Genomic DNA, 16,492 nt, shown 5'->3' with positions numbered 1-16,492 from the left:
CTGAGCCAGGATGGGAACTCCTAAAAGTAATTCTTTTTTGTTTATGTTTTTGTTCTTGTTTTTGCTTTTTAGGGCCGCACCCATGGCATATGGAGGTTCCCAGGCTAAGGGGTCGAATCGGAGCTACAGCTGCTGGAGCTGCCGGCCTAAACCACAGCCACAGGCCAGGCAGGATTCGAGCTGCACCTGCGACCTACAGAACAGCTCACGGCAATGCCAGATCCTTAACCCACTGAGCGAGGCCAGGAATCGAACCCTGCTTACTAGTGGGGTTCGTTTCCACTGTGCCACAAGGGAAACTCCCTAAAGGTAATACTTAAGTGGAGAGTAGGAAGCACCTTCTACACAGAAGAGTTTTGTGATACACGTTCTAGTTTGTAACACAGAGAAAGGTCCAATTATTGTTTACTTCAACTGCTTAAATTAATTCTAACTACTAGAAATGTACCTGGTTCCCATCACTTCCTTCTGGCCACCACTTGGAAACCCAAGTTTCCAGAGCTCTGAATTTCTTTAGCCGCACTATTGGGACATGCGAGAAAGCTGCTGGCTTAAAAAAACCCGAAAAACTTTGTATTAAACTTTTAAAAACTTGTTAAGAGGAGACATGTTAACTTTTGCGAATCTGGCCTCTATAATTATAAAACTTTACCGTAAAATTCTTGGGGACAGTAACCTAAACAGGTCCAAGCAGAGGAATCCACTTCCCCCCTCCCCCCCGCCGCCCGCCCCTCGTGGGTCCATAGGGAGCTTTCTTGGCTCCGCCCCTTGCCGACGGCGCTCCGCCCAAGCCCCGCCCCGGAGGCCACGCCTCTTTCCCCTGCGTGTCTGCAGTTTCCCACGGAACCGGAAACGGAAGGCGCGTGGGGACGGTCCCGAGGCCGCAGGTAAGTTTCTTGTTTCTAGTAAATGGCTGCTGCGCGGTTCCCCCGACTCAAACCTCAAGGTCTCGAAGTCACTATGGCTCTTAAACCCCAGCACCCGGCCCTCCGCCGCTAGGCAATCCAGACGTCGCCGTTACAGGGCGGGTGTATGTCCTCTGGGTTTGAAGTCGTTCTGTGCCTGGTACCTGTCCTTGGTTTTCTGCTTTCGATCCACGTAGACACGGCCTTTAGGATCGTTTTTCCTGCTTGAAACCCTTTCCTACCTCCGCCCCCAGCCACGTGAGGTCCTCTTGCACTAGGAGGACCCGCGCCCACACCGTGGGGGCGGCACCGGCCGCCCCGCTCCCGGAGAGGCCGCGTCCTCGTCCTGGTCCTGGGATTCGGGAGCCCGCCCTCTTCTGAGACACCCGCCCTGCAGCCCCGCTGTCCTCGCGTCCGTTCAGGCCGGTCCTTCTGCCCCGCAGGCCTCCGCTACGTAGTCAGCCCTTCTCCGCATCCCCCGGAAGGGAAGGTGACCCCAGTCAGTTTCAAAACCCTGTGTTCTGTCCCAAATTCCACCCCTCTGGAAAACGGTCGTCTTCGGCAGGCAGGCATCTTCGTCGCCCTCCATGTATATACGACGGCGAGGAGGATCAGGAGAAGCAGAAACGGAGCGACTGCCAGAGAAACGGAAAACCTGAGAAGGAGAGATGAATGGGGGAGAACGGATCAGGTAGCAACGTCGGGAGAGGGGCCGTTTATCTGCTGTAGGAGGGAGAGCAAAGCAGTGGTGAGGCACTTCACACTGGGGAGTCCCAGGGCTCGGAGTTGAACGCTAACCACATGGCCTTAAGAGCAATATGATGCTGGAGAGAAAGAGGGGACAGGCAGTGCCTAAAAGAGCAGAGGAAGAGAAAGAGCAGGAAGGAGGCATGACCAGCTGGGGTGCCAGAGCGAGGGAACTAAGGGATTGTGGCAGGCGTAGAAGACATCAGAGGGCGTAGAGGGCTGTAACCAGGAGGTCAGATAGGGAGCCAACATAGAGACTAAAGACGCGGAAGTAGGAGTTCCCATTGTGGCAAAACGGAAACGAATCCAACTAGGAACCACGAGGTCGCGGCTTCCATCCCTGACCTCTCTCGGCGGGTTAAGGATCGGGCGTTGTCGTGAGCTGTGGGGTAGGTCGGAGAGACGCGGCTGGGGTCCCGCCCTGCTGTGGCTGTGGTGTAGGCTGGCAGCTGTAGCTCCGATTGGACTTTTAGCCTGGGAACCTCCGTATGCCGCGGGTGCAGCCCTAAAAAGCAAATAAATAAATAAACAGAGGAGGCATGAAACCGTCGGGAGAGTAGAAGGTGACAGAGAGAGAGGGAGCTAGATAAACCTAATGAAATGCAAACACATAGCAATGCAGGTAGAGGGGAGACACTGAGTCCGGATGGGTGGCGAGATTGGATATGGATAATTAAGTTGTGACATATCACCTTGTGGCTGGGCTTTACAGTCTAATGAATTTAGGATCTGCTTCAATTCTGCAAATGGGGATGAGAATTGCAAAGATGTCTGCTAGGTTTGGGGCGGGGTGGGGGGGGAGCATTTGTTTGTTTCTTCTGGCCACACCCTCTGCAGTATGGAAGTTGCTGGGCTAGGGATGGAATCCCAGCTGCAGCTGCGGCAAGACCACCTAAGCTGTCTTCTTACAATGTTTTCTTCACAAGTGGCTGTGTTTTTGCAAATCTGCATGTTTAAAATATTTTTCTGTGATCTTTTGGAAAAGAAGGATTAAATGACTGGTGCCAGTGAGATCAGACTTTGAAAGACAAGTTTCCTTTGCTCAGGCTCATGAAAGATGCTCCCTGTGTTAAGTGGGATAGGCGAGAAGGACAAAGTGTCACTGTCGCATGAGGCTCCTATTTCGTAATCCAGCTACACCTGGAGTTCCCATCGTGGCTCAGCGGTAACACACCCGACTAGGCCCCATGAAGACTTGGGTTCGATCCCTGGCCTTGCTCAGGGGTTAAGGATCCAGCGTTGTTTGTGAGCTGTGGTGTGGCTCGAAGACGAGGCTCAGGTCCCAAGTAGCTTTGGCTCCGATTTGCCCCCTAGCCTGGGTATTTCCACATGCCACGTGTTCAGCCCTAAGAAGCAAAAAGAAAAAAAAAATTATTCAGCGACACCTGGTTCTGTTCACTTAGCTCAGACTTCCTCAGAAATGTCTCCCGTCTGGGCCTCAGGGAGCCCCTTGTAACATGAAGATGAGAGATGAGACTGGAAACTCTCAACTGATCCCTAGAATGATCAGTCAAATTGGGTGTGTGTGGAGGGGGAATTATTTCTAAGAAGAGTGTCCATTTGTATTTAAAAAAAAATTTTTTTTTCTGTATACAGGGTACTAATCTTTTTTTTTTTATTTATTTTATTTTATTTATTTATTTATTTATTTATTTATTTTTTTTTTGTCTTTTTTTGCTATTTCTTGGGCCGCTCCCGTGGCATATGGGGGTTCCCAGGCTAGGGGTCAAATTGGAGCTGTAGCTACGGCCTACGCCAGAGCCACAGCAACGCGGGATCCGAGCCGCGTCTGCGACCTACACCACAGCTCACGGCAACGCCGGATCCTTAACCCACTGAGCAAGGGCAGGGACCGAACCCGCAACCTCATGGTTCCTAGTCGGATTGTTAACCACTGTGCCACGACGGGAACTCCTAAAAAAATTTTTTTAACACATTTTTTCACTTTATTTTTTTGGCCACCCTGTGGCATATGGAATTCCCTGTTCAGAGATCACAACTACAGCAACGCTGGATCCTTAACCCAGGGATTGAACCTGTGTCCCAGTGCTCCCAAGATGCTGCTGATCCCATTACACCCCAAGGGGAGCTCCTGACATTTTTTTTTTTTTTTTGTCTTTTTGCTATTTCTTTGGGCCGCTCCCATGGCATATGGAGGTTCCCAGGCTGGGGGTCGAATCGGAGCTGTAGCCACTAGCCTACGCCAGAGCCACAGCAACGCGGGATCCGAGCCGTGTCTGCAACCTACACCACAGCTCATGGCAACACCGGATCGTTAACCACTGAGCAAGGGCAGGGACCGAACCCGCAACCTCATGGTTGCTGGTCGGATTCGTTAACCACTGCGCCACGATGGGAACTCCTCTTGACATTTTTAATGATTCCCAGTCACCCAGAATGAAAATCCAATGTGTTCGGGTGGAGACTAGAACTTAGCCTCACCCTGAGCCTAAATCTGAAGGGAGTTTCTGTCAGCGATGGCCCTCAGCCCTCCCCTGGCTCGTCTTTGACCAAACCTGGACTCCTCCCTGTGGCTACACAGCCCTGTGTCATCCCCAGGGCCCTGCCCGTGTCTCCAGCCCCGTCCTGGGAGCTCACCCAGGTCTCACAGTTTACTCTGTTCTCAGACGCTGACAGCTTTCTGTCTCACATCTCAGATGCTTACTTTTTGACATTCCATCGTCATGACTGCCCCTACATCCTCTTCAGATCTTGGCTGAAGATGATCTCTGTGGCATTAACCAGGTTTCGTGGGCTCTAAATCAGTCACCCTCATCAGAAATGCACTTCTTCATTGATTTTGTTTGTTGCTTGGTTTTTGGGGGTTTTTTTAGGGCTGCACCTGCGGCACATGGACGTTCCCAGGTTAGGGGTCTAATCAGACCTGTAGCTTCCGGCCTACACCACAGCCACAGCAGCACCAGATCTGAGCCACGTCTGTGACTCCTACCATAGCTCACGGCTACGCCGGATCCTTGACCCACTGAGCAAGCCCATGGCTCAAAACCGTATCCTCACGGATACTAGTCGGGTTCATTTCTGCTGAGCCATGATAGGAACTCCCACCATTGAGTATTTTTAGTCTTTCCTGTTTCACCTCCTTTGCAGGACAAAGCGTTCTTCTTCTTCCCAGGGTGGCTGCAGCACCCCACTCACGGGGTGTGTTCAGACGTGTCCTCACTCATGGGGACGTGTTTGTGGATGGATGTGTTTAGATATTTAGCCTGGGGTGAGTGCTCCTCAGAGGAGAGCAAGGCCCCAGGGAAGGTGAGCAGGATGGTTTCCCACGACTGTTCTGGATGTTTCCCCTCCTACGGACCCTTAACCTTATGTGGCTGCTTAATTACTCAACATAAGAGCAAAAAGCTGTGAGGAGGCCCAAGAAATACCACACCACCGGGGTCCTCCTGCAGGGTGCCGAGGTGTCCCCGTGTGTCATCTGCTGTGTCACTGCTCTGCTGTAGCCCCAGGGCTTCCCGGCTGTGCACATCCAGGGACCAGTTCCCTCCTTGGACAGGAGCTTTGCCTTCCAGCCGTCCATCTGCTCCATTGGGGATGGTGACGTCACTGTTTTACGGGTGACAGAAGCCCCAGAACCTAAGGGGGCTTGAAAGAAACTGCCCTAAACAGGGAGCGTATTTTCCAATTAGATGCGAGTGGGGGGAACAGGAGAAGAGAAACGTGAGGCCCCGATCTCTGTAACTAGCTCATTGCCCTCAAATGCCTTTGTAACCCGACGCCATGCCTTCCCCAGTTGCTGGCAAGTTTTCCCAGGAGAACCAACGTCTTTTTTTTTTAAGTTTTTTTTTTTTTTTTAATTACAGTCGATTTACAGTGTTCTGTCAATTTCTGTTGTACAGCAAAGTGAACCAGTCATACATACATGTGTATATATATATACACGCACATATATACACATCCTTTTCCTCTCGTTAGCCTCCATCGTGTTCCAGCTCAAGTGACTGGATATAGTTCGCTGTGCTACACAACAGGATCTCATTGCTTATCCACTCCGAAGGCAAGGGTTTGCATCTGCCAACTCCCCCTCGCCCTTGGCAACCACACGTCTGCTCTCCGTGTCCATGAGTTTGTTTCAGGAGAACCGACTTCTTGACCTTCAGACCAAATGCCCACTGTCCTTTGGGCGGCAGCTTGTGTGTAGTCTTGTTGCAGTGCCTCTGCTGAGGGGTCTTTGTGCACGTGACCTGTTTCCTTGTGTTTGCATGTGGGACAGTGGAGGGGAGCCTGCAGGTGTCTGTGGGAGGGATGTGGCAGCAGGTGTGCTCGGCGAAGGATGTGTGCATCTGTACCTGTGGGATCAAGGAGTGTGGGGAAGTATTGGAAAGGGGTGTCTTAACCCTGGCTGCAGCACCTTGACCCGTGTCCAGAGTTGATGGGTAACTGTGGGCTTCATTGCGTGATTTCAGGCGCTGTGGGTTCCCAGCTCAGTTTCCCTGGCACGTAGATGCTGAGATGGAAGTTGGCATGTATTGGTTATATTGGGTCTCCCCTGAGGTGAAATGAAGGCGGTGAGTGTTGAAAGAGAGAAACATTTTCCTCCAGTGCTGTTAGAGCTTTGGCCTCAGCTGTGCCCACAGGGAGCTCTGGGTCGAAGAGGATGGAAGCCTTTGTCCTGTGCCCGCGCGTCTGGAGAGTGCCCCCACAGGATCCACTCCACAAGGTGTCTTGTGCTGGCTGTTGTGGAAGGGCAGGAATCATTCAAACCTTAGAGTAATGTAGGGAAAATCTTAGCAATTACCTAAGTTGGGTCACCTTTCTTATTTTTGAGCATTCCATTGCATTACAGAGGTACTCCACCTTGCGACTGTGTAATTTTTAAAAATTTTTATTTATTTATTTATTTATTTAGTTAGTTAGTTAGTTAGTTAGTTAGTTATTTTAGGGTGACACCCACAGCATATGGAAGTTCCCAGTCCAGGGATCTAATCGGAGCTATAGCTACTGGCCTGCACCAGAGCCACAGCAACACCAGATCCGAGCCGCATCTGCAACCTACACCACAGCCACAGCACCACTGGATCCAAGCCACATCTACGACCTACACACCACATCTCATGGCCACGTTGGATCCTTAACCCACCGAGAGGCACCAGGGACCGAACCTGCATCCTCGTGGATACTAGTGGGGTTCTTAACCTGCTGAACCATGGCACAAACTCCCAGTGTGAACATTTTTGTTTGATAAACTAGAAATTTCACCTGTTTACCCTTAAGACATCTTGTTGTTCCTGGTTGCACTTGTGGCCATTCACTGGGATAGGGTTATTGAGGCTGATACTAATATTCAAGTGTTAGGAGAAGGTTTGTTATATAATTCAGCTTTCTGAGGGAAAGGTGGAGACTTCCAAGGGGTTCAGCAAATGGTTTGAGAGAACAGGCGGTGGTGACTGGCTTGGTGAGTTAAGATTCCTTGGTAAGGATTGAACTTTGCACTTCTAGCTTGTATCGATGGAGCGAGTCCTCCGGGTGTTTTATCAGTTTGCCCTCGTAGGCGGAATAGGAAGAGGCTGTCCTGCAGCCTAAAGCTGTCAGTAGTCAAGCATCGTGAAGGGGGTTTGCACTCTTTCACACAACACTGAAGGCTTACTCTTTTAAAAAATTTTTTGGGAGTTCCCTTCGTGGCGCAGTGGTTAACGAATCTGACTGGAACCATGAGGTTGCGGGTTCGATCCCTGGCCTTGCCCAGTGGGTTAAGGATCTGGCCTTGCCGTGAGCTGTGGTGTAGGTTGCAGATGTGGCTCGGATCCCGCGTTGCTGTGGCTCTGGCGTAGGCCGGTGGCTACAGCTCCAATTGGACCCCTAGCCTGGGAACCTCCATATGCCGCGGGAGCAGCCCCAGAAAAGGCAAAAAGACAAAACAAAAAAAATTTTTTTTTTTTTGGCTTCACCCACAGTATTTGGAAGTTCCCAGACCAAGTATTGAACCAGAGCCATAGCAGTAACAACTCTGAATCCTTAACTGCTAGGCTACCAAGGAACACTTAGCTGATAATCTAGTTTTACTTTCCTTAGGGTTCATGTTAAAGAGAATATACCTCCTTACTAAATCCCTGTAGAAATATGGCAATTTATTTATTCTTCAGATGGAAATAAATCCCAGTGTCTTCTGAGGGCTTATATTTTACAGGCTCTGTTATCCATGCTTGGTACAGCTTTCCAAAATAGAAAACAAAGCGAATATTTAAAATATATTGGAATTTGAAAATAAAAAGTGAAAAGTTGTAATTGCCCTTCTAGTGAACATACAGTCATGTTGAAATTACATTATGTTTAGCTATTGTATACTCAAGTATAATTTCATAGACATGTTTTTCTGGAAAATAGTTAAAGGTAATTCCCTCGAATGTGGACTAGGCCAAGTATTTTAAAGAATAATGCAGTTGTTGGAGTTCATGTTGTGGTGCAGTGGTTAATGAATCCGACTAGGAACCATGAGGTTGTGGATTCAATCCCTGGCCTCGCTCAGTGGGTTAAGGATCCGGCATTGCCGTGAGCTGTGGTGTAGGTTGCAGACATGGCTCAGATGTGTTGCTGTGGCTCTGGCGTAGGCTAGCAGCTACAGCTCCGTTTAGACCCCTAGCCTGGGAACCTCCATATGCCGCGGGAGCAGCCCCAGAAAAGACAAAAAAAAAAAAAAAAAAAAAAAAAAGAATAATGCAGTTGTTGTTTTTTTTTTTTAATGGCCGTACCTGAGGCATGTAAATGGTCCCAGGCCAGGGCTCAAATCTGAGCTGCCGCTGTGATCTAGGCCACAGCTGTGGCAATACCAGATTCTTTTAAAACACTTCAGCGGGCCAGGGACTGACCCTGTGCCACCATGTGAGAGTGTCAGGTCCTTAACCTGTCATGCGACAGTGGGAACTCCTAATGCAGTTCTTATAAAAAATAATTTTTTTCCTGTTATTTCCTTTTCTTTTTTATCATGTCAATATGAGATGATGGATACTTACCAAATTTCTTTCAGTAACTTTTAAAATATATGTAAATCAGAATATCATGCTGTGTAACTTCACCCTATACAATGATATATATCAGCACATCTCAATAAAACTGGCAGGGGAAGGGGGAATTGTGGTTTTAAAAAAGGCAAATAACAGGAGTTCCCTTCATCGCTCAGCAGTTAACAAACCTAACTAGGATCGGTGAGGATGCGGGTTCGATCCCTGGCCTTGCTCAGTGGGTCAAGTATCTGGCGTTGCCCTGAGCTGTGGTGTGAGTCTTGGATGCAACTAGGATCCTGCATTGCTGTGGCTGTAGCGTAGGCCAGCAGTGGTAGGTCCGATTCGACCCTGAACCTGGGAACCTCCATATGCAAGGTTGTGGTCTTAAAAAGCTTAAAAAAAAAAAAGGCAAATAACAGTTCACATCAGTCAGAAGGCCATCACCAAAAAGTCTACAAACAGTAAATGCTGGAGAGGGTGTGGAGACAAGGGAACTGTCCTACACTATAGGTGGAATGTAAATTGGTACAACCACTATGGAAAACGGTACGGAGGTGCCTTCAAATACTAAATATAAAACTACCATATGATCCAACATTCCCACTCCCGGGCATGTATCCAGAGAAAACCTTAATTCGAAAAGAGATGTGTATGTACCCCTCTGTTCATTGCAGCACTATTTACAATAGCCACAAAGTGGAAGCAACCTAAATGTCCATCCACAGAGGAATGGATAAAGCAGATGTGGTTCATATATACAATGGAATATTACTCAGCCATGCAAATAATGAAATGTCATTTTCAGCAATACAGATGGACCTAGAGATTTTCATTCTAAGTATGTCAGAGAGAGAAAGACAAATATCATATGATATCACTTGTATGTGGAATCTAATGAAAAATGGTACGAAATAACTCATTTATTTACAAAATGGCAACAGACTCACAGATTTCAAAATCAAACCTAAGTTACCAAAGGGGTAATGCTGCAGGGAGGGATAAATTAGGAGTTGGGCAGTAACGTATACACACTACTCTATATAAAATATAGATAAGTAACATGGACCTACCATATCATAGGAAAATCTATTCAATATTCTGTAACAACCTATGTGGGATAAGAATCTGAAAAAGAATGTATATATGTATAACTTATTCAGTTTGCTGTACACCTGAAACTAACATTGTAAGTTGGCTATATGCCAATAAAATTCAAAAATAAAATACTAACAAAAAGAAAATTCAATTTATAGCAATTTTAAACAAATGTATTGCATTTTTTTTTTTAAAGAAATGGTTAGTTGGGAGTTCCCTTAGTGGCTCAGTGCAAACGAATATGACTAGCATCCATGAAGACCCTGGCCTCCCTCCTGCGAGTCAAGGAACCTGCCATGCCGTGAGCTGTGGTGTAAGGTCGCAGGCGCAGCTCCGATCTGGCGTGGCTGTGACTCTGGCATAGGCCAGCAGCTACAGTTCCAATTTGAGCCCTAGCCTGGGAACTTCCATATGTTGGGGTGCGGCCCTAAAAAGACAAAAAGAAGAAAGGAAGAAATGCTTAGTGGGAGTTCCGTTGTGGCTCAGCCGTAAGAAATAACTAGTATTCACAAGGTCGCGGGTTGGATCCCTGGCCCTGCTCTGTAGGTTAAGGATCCAGCGTTGCCGTGGCCTAGGCTGGCATCTGCAGCTCCGATTCCACCGCTAACCTGGAAACGTCCTCGGGGTGCGGCCCTAAAAAGACAAAAAAGAAAGAAAGAAATGGTTTGTGATAGAAATGATCACATGCCTTAGTCCTCAAGTCCCAGACCCCAGGTTTTGTCCCTGAGCCTCTGGAATCTCGAGAGTTGAGTTTGGCTTCCTTGCTGAATGAGAAATGGAAGGGAAAGCTGTTTGGTAGGGTGTCCCATGAAATGGCCTGTTCTACACAGGGAGAATTTTGTAGCTGTCAATCTAATTTGTAGTAAAGGAACAAGTCCTCTTTCTGTTTCTTAAGCGACTTTAATTCGACCTGCAGGAAACCGCCCCACAGCAACCCCTTAGACACCCACATTCCCCGGCTGTCCAGCCTCAGGAGCTGGGCAGTCGGCCACCTGGTGGCAAAGTAGCTTTTTATTGAAACCATTCTCAGATTGCTCTGCGGAAACATCCTCGTTTTCGACATCAGTGGTCCCCGCAAGTGTCCCTTTTCACTCGCAATGGTTCCGAACAGTAACCGAAAGGGTGTAACTTCAAGATTCGGGGCAGCCCCCCTCGCTCCTCGCCCCTCGCCCCCTTGGGCCGGCGCGACTCGACCCGCCCCTCGCCGGCTCGGCCCCGCCCCTCACCGGCATGGCCCCGCCCCTAGGCCCGCCCAGGCCCCGCCTCAAAGTCCGCGCGGGCCTCGGCCGAGGAAGCCCTCTGTTCCCCGCGTGCCGCGTAGGTGCCGATGCGGGGCGCATGTTCCTCCTCATAGTGTACGTTTGTGCTGCACGGTCCCTTTTACTCGGTCCTCAGAGGCTTGGCATAGGCCGTGGACCTTCCGTCCCCACACGGCCCTCTGCCCGGGGTCATAACCGACGTCGCCGTTCCGGTCGGGTATGGTTTCCTTTGAAATCGCTCTGCGGCCAGACCCTGCCTTTGGCTTCTTTCTGACTTTGGTCCACGCAGAGGACACCTTGAGAGGCACGTTCCTGCTTAAAGCCTGTCGCACCTCCGCCCCGCCGTGTAAAGTCCTCTTCCACGAGGAGGGTCCGCGCCCCCCCTTGTCTCCAGCCCTCGCCTGAGACACCCTCCCTGCAGCCCCTCTGTCCGCGCGTCCCCTCAGGCCGGTCCTTCTGCCCCGAAGGCCTCCCTTGCGCAGTCAGCCCTTCCCCGGTGGTGACACCCGGTGCTCTGATGTCCCAAATTCCCCCGGATGGAAAATGGTCTTTTCCTGTAGGCGGGCCATCCCTGTAAATTCAGTTGCCATCCCTGTAAATTCGTGGGCCAGGGATCAGGGGAAGCATAGACAGAGCGGCTGAATAATAGAAAATCTGAGGAAAGAACGAGAGAGAACCAATGGAGACCTGGGGGCTGGCTGAGGAACCTGTGAAGAGTCCGTGAAATGAAAGAAAGCCTTGAAAATAGCAGGTGAATAAAAGAGAAAAGTAAATGAAGAAGATGGATTGCCAGGGATTGGAGAGCAGCGTAGGGAGAGGGGCCCTGAATCAGCGGTGGGAGTGGGTTAACAGCGGGGGGTCACTTCACAGGGTCGGAACCGGGGCTTTCCGAGCGTCCCGGTGCCGGGAGAGAAAGAGGGTGACCAGAAGACCAGAGGAAGAGAGAGCGGGAAGGGAGCATCTGAGGGGCTAGGAGAGGGCGAGGGAGCAGAACAGGGATGGAAGGGGCGCAACCCGCAGGGCAAAGAGCGAGCAGAGATGGGGGAAGAAAGGGGCAGAAACACTTGGAGATTTAGGGCAGCCGGGACGGTCGGGGAGAGCTGGCATCGGGAAGGAGATCGAGTTGCAGAGTGGCGCAGGTCCCGCGTGGGGGGAGAAATAGGAGGGCAGGGACAGCAGGAGAGCAGAGGGGAGCGAAAAGAGGAAGAGAAAGAAGCAGGAGATAAATAGAAAGATGCAAACACAGTGCAGGTAGAGGGGAAGCCAGAGGGGATGGGTGGTGAGTTGTTCGGATTAAGTTGTGATGTATGACTTGTGGATTTAGAACCTGGTACATTTACATTTTGTTTAGGTTATGTGGGTGAGGATGCGAATTGCAAAGCTGTCCACAAAGCTTGTGCATTTTGTAATTGTTTCTAGGATACAGTAACTTACATTTGTCCACCCTGTTAAGCCTGGGCGGGGAGTGGGGGTTGTTGATTCACTCACTTGTGTCACCACCCCCCTTCCCTTTTCCTGACATGGAGCGGGGGACAGGGGAGAGAAGTGGGGCCAGAAACGACTGACTCTGTGACTATATGGCTTTTTTTTTTTTTTTCTTTTTGCCTTTTATAGGGCCGCTCCCGCGGCACATGGAGGTTCCCAGGCCAGGGGTCTAATTGGAGCTGTAGCCACCGGCCTACACCAGAGCCACAGCAACGCCAGATCTGAGCCGGGTCTGCGACCTACGCCACAGCTCACAGCAACGATGGATCCTTAACCCACTGAGCAAGGCCAGGGACCGAACCCGAAACCTCATGGTTCCTAGTCGGATTCGTTAACCACTGCGCCACAACAGGAACTCCAACTACATGGCTTTTAAAAGGAACATTAAAAGTCTTGGTTTTTTGAGTTCCTGTTGTGACTGAGTGGAAACGAATCTGACTAATATCCATGAGGATGCAGGTTCAATTCCTGGCCTCGCTCAGTGGGTTAAGGATCCCACGTTGCTGTGAGCTGTGGTGTAGGTTGCAGACTCGGTGTAGGCCGGCAGTTACAGCTCCCCATTCGACCCTAACCTGGGATCATCCATATGCCAAGGGTGTGGCCCTAAAAAGACAAAAAAAAAGTCTTGATTTTTTGTGATGGGTTTATTTTCCGTTGTCATTTCTTTACCTGTAATTCTTTTTGTGGCTTCGAGTACATTTTAGTTCATTCCATTTCTACTTCTCGATCAGTAATTATTATCTCCTGCAATAAACTTTGGTGGTCTTTTAAAATTGAGCCATTTTTCTAAATACGATATATTGTCAATTCTCTAAAACTTTGTTACCAGAATTATTATTTTTTTATGATGTTTCATAATTTCCTTGAGGCCTGCCCCTCCTTTGTCCTCTTAATGTTATATAAACAGTCAAAACCTAGTTTTACCCATCAGTCTTTCTTTTTTGGGGGCGAGGGGGGCTTCACCTGCGGCATGGGCAGTTCCTGGGCTTGGTATCAAATCTGGGCTGCAGCTGCTGGCTTTGGCCACAGCCACAACAAGGCAGGATACAAGCCACATCTGTGACCTGTGCCACAGCTTGCAGCAATGCCAGATCCTTAACCCACTGAGTGAGGCCAGGAACCCATATCCTCATGGATTCTAGTCGGGTTCTTAACCTTCTGAGCCACAGTAGAAACTCCTACCCATTAGTCTTACATTCAGGTTTCTCTATTTTCTGGTTTTGTTTGTTTGTTTGTTTGTTTGTTTTTAGGGCAACACCTGCAGCATATGGAGCTTCCCAGGCTAGGGGTCTAATCGGAGCTACTGCTGCTGGCCTACAGCACAGGATCTGAGCCGCAACTGTGGCCTACACCACAGCTCATAGCAATGCCAGATCCTTAACCCACTGACTGAGGCCAGGGATCAAACTTGCAACCTCATCGTTCCTTGTCAGGTCCTTTTCCACTGCGCCACACCGGGAACTCCTGTTTTCTGTGTTCTGCTAAAACAGTGAGCTGTGAGGTGATGTGACCCTCCTGTCTGTCTTGACTGCAGGTGATAATGGGTGGGCTGGATTGACTTGGAACCTCCTCCAACAGAGCCCTTCTATGCATGATGAAATAAGCTCAGAGCTCTTTTTTTTTTTTTTTTTTTTTTTTTTTGCTTTTTAGGGCCACACCCTCAGCATATGGAAGTTCCCAAGCTAGGGGTTGAATCGGAGCTACAGCTGCCAGCCCATACCACAGGCACAGCCACTCGGAATCCAAGCTGCATCTACCATCTACACCACAGCTCACAGCAACACCTGATCCTTAACCCACTGAGCAGGGCCAGGGATCAAATCTGCATCCTCATGGTTGCTGATCTGATTCATTTCCCTGGAGCCGCAGTGGGAACTCCCTCAGAGCTTATTTCTAATGTGACCCCTTGCAGTGTTTTCTGTACCAGTGGCTATATTTTTTGTAATTCTCTATTTTTGAGTTATTTCACTGTGATCTTCAGGAAGAGAAGAATTCAATGCTTGGCATCCGTGTGTTCAGATCTTGAAGGAACAGGTTCTCTTTGCTCAGTCGCATAAAGGATGCTCCCCTGTGTTTGAAGAGGGACTGGTGATAAGGACAGACTGTCCCCTGGCCCTTCCGGCGACCTGCTCAGAATTCAGCTCCACCTGATTCTCTTCACGGACACAGACGTCCTCATAAGTGTCCCCTTCCGGGCTTCAAGGGTGACCACGTGTAACATGCAGATGAGAGACTAGCCTAGAAACTCCGAGTCTGAGCAACACGATCCCTGAAATGTTTGGCCCCATTGGGTCTGTGTCTGTTATGTGGCAACTTTGGAGAATGTGCAGGTGCATTTAGAATTTGAAATGGGTCCCAGACCTCCCACAGTGGAAAAGAAAAACCGAAATACTAGAACGGAGACCAGAACCTAAGCTCAGAGCAGCCTCATGGATATTTGCTGGGTTCGTTACCACTGAGCCGCAGTGGGAACCCCATATGAGGTGGTGTGCATTTGTTTAACACACTGTCATTATCTGGAACAGTATCTATCTGTGACCTTGGGATTTAAAGTGCGATGGGCCCTTCTGATGGCATCCTTGTAACATGAGCAAGGGTTGTGGTCCTGAGCGTGCTTTGTGTTGGCGCCTCTGGCAGTTGTGAAGATCTTCTACCAGAATGCAGTGCGGCTGAAAGCGAGGGGCACCTGCAGGGGTCTGCTGAGGGGCATGACAGCAAGTGGGCCATTGCAGTGAGCCCAGTCGCTGCGGTGGCACTTGTCCCTTATGGGCTCCAGGACGTGTGGAACTGGTAGAAAGGGTGTCTCCGTTCTGGCTGGAGCACCTGGAACTGAGTTGATGGGTAGTTGGGGGGGCCTCGTGTGGTCTGAGGTTCCAAAGTGTCTTAGCTCAGGTTCCCCAGAACCGAGCTGCTGACACTGAGGTTGCCATGCACTGGTTTATTCGGATATTTCACGGTCACACCCAAGGAAGAGGGAAGGCAGTGGATTGAGGCAAAGACAAGCATTTTCCTCCAAAGTTAGATGTGTGGCCTGAGCCGAGCCCGCAGGCATCTTTGGGCGCAGGAGGGGATGGAGCTAGAGGGTGCTTCACTCAGGAAGTGACTTTGTCGGGTCTTTGAGAGATCAAGTTTCATCCTGGCAAGACACTACTTTGGGAAAGATCTCTGGGGTTCTCCTTACTTGCTGCAAGTAATAAATCCTTCCCTGGGGGGAAAATATAAAAAAGGAAATCATTGTGATATTTTTAGAATAATGTATGGAAAATTTCAGAGATCACTTTTGGGGTTACCGTTGTTATTTTTTAGTATTTTGTGTTGCACATATAGTTTCAGATACACTAAGAAAGATACGAAAGAGAATTTAGAGTGTTTGCTTGGGAGATGTTGGGGTCTCGCTGTGGCATGTGTGTCACTGGATACTTTTTTTTTAATGTAGGTGTTTGGTTGGTTTGTTTGTTTTTTGCTTCTTAGGCCCGAACCTGAGGCATATGGAGGTTCCCAAGCTAGAGGTCAAATCGGAGCTGTAGCCAGTAGCCTATGTGGTTTTTGGAGATGACACCATTTGATCTGTGGTCGCTGTGAATGGAAGTATGTTTTGTGTCTAGTGGTTCCTTGAGTGTCTCCAAAAGTAATTTTTGGAGTTCCCCTTGTGGCACAGCAGAAACAAATCTAACTAGTATCCATGAGGACGAGGGTGCAATCCCTGGCCTCGATCAGTGGATTAAGGATCTAGTTTTGCCGTGAGCTGTGGTGTAGGTCACAGACATGGCTCGGATCCTGCATTGCTCTGACTGCAGCATAGGCTGGCAGCTGCAGCTCTGATTCGACCCCTAGCCTGGGAACCTCCCTATGCCACGGGTGGGGCCCTAAAAAAAAACAAACAACGAAAAAAAAGGTTTTTTCCCCTCTGGTATGATTTAGTAGACTTGATGTTTTCTGGTATTTGATAGCCGGGTGAGTGGGTCATTACGAGTTTCGTGGAGGCTCTGTTGGACCCTATGTGAGTTTTTACGTTCCTCTGAGGCCTGAAAGGGAATTA

The 16,492-nt window shown here is 49.3% G+C and overlaps 1 protein-coding gene across 1 annotated transcript in view; it reads left to right on the top strand.

The window, feature by feature from the left end:
• The window catches only part of LOC110261288 (zinc finger protein 836-like), an 89,439-nt gene continuing 73,731 nt past the window's right edge, over positions 785–16,492 (top strand). The window contains exons 1-2 of the mRNA XM_021097253.1: positions 785–887; positions 1,471–1,596. The gene's annotated coding sequence lies outside the window, so the exon portion shown is untranslated. The remainder of the gene's footprint in view (positions 888–1,470; positions 1,597–16,492) is intronic.

The sequence above is a fragment of the Sus scrofa genome, chromosome 6, assembly GCF_000003025.6.
Source record: "Sus scrofa isolate TJ Tabasco breed Duroc chromosome 6, Sscrofa11.1, whole genome shotgun sequence".
Lineage (NCBI taxonomy): Eukaryota > Metazoa > Chordata > Mammalia > Artiodactyla > Suidae > Sus > Sus scrofa.
Note: the sequence above shows the minus strand (reverse complement) of the source record. Positions and strands in the feature narration are given on the sequence as shown.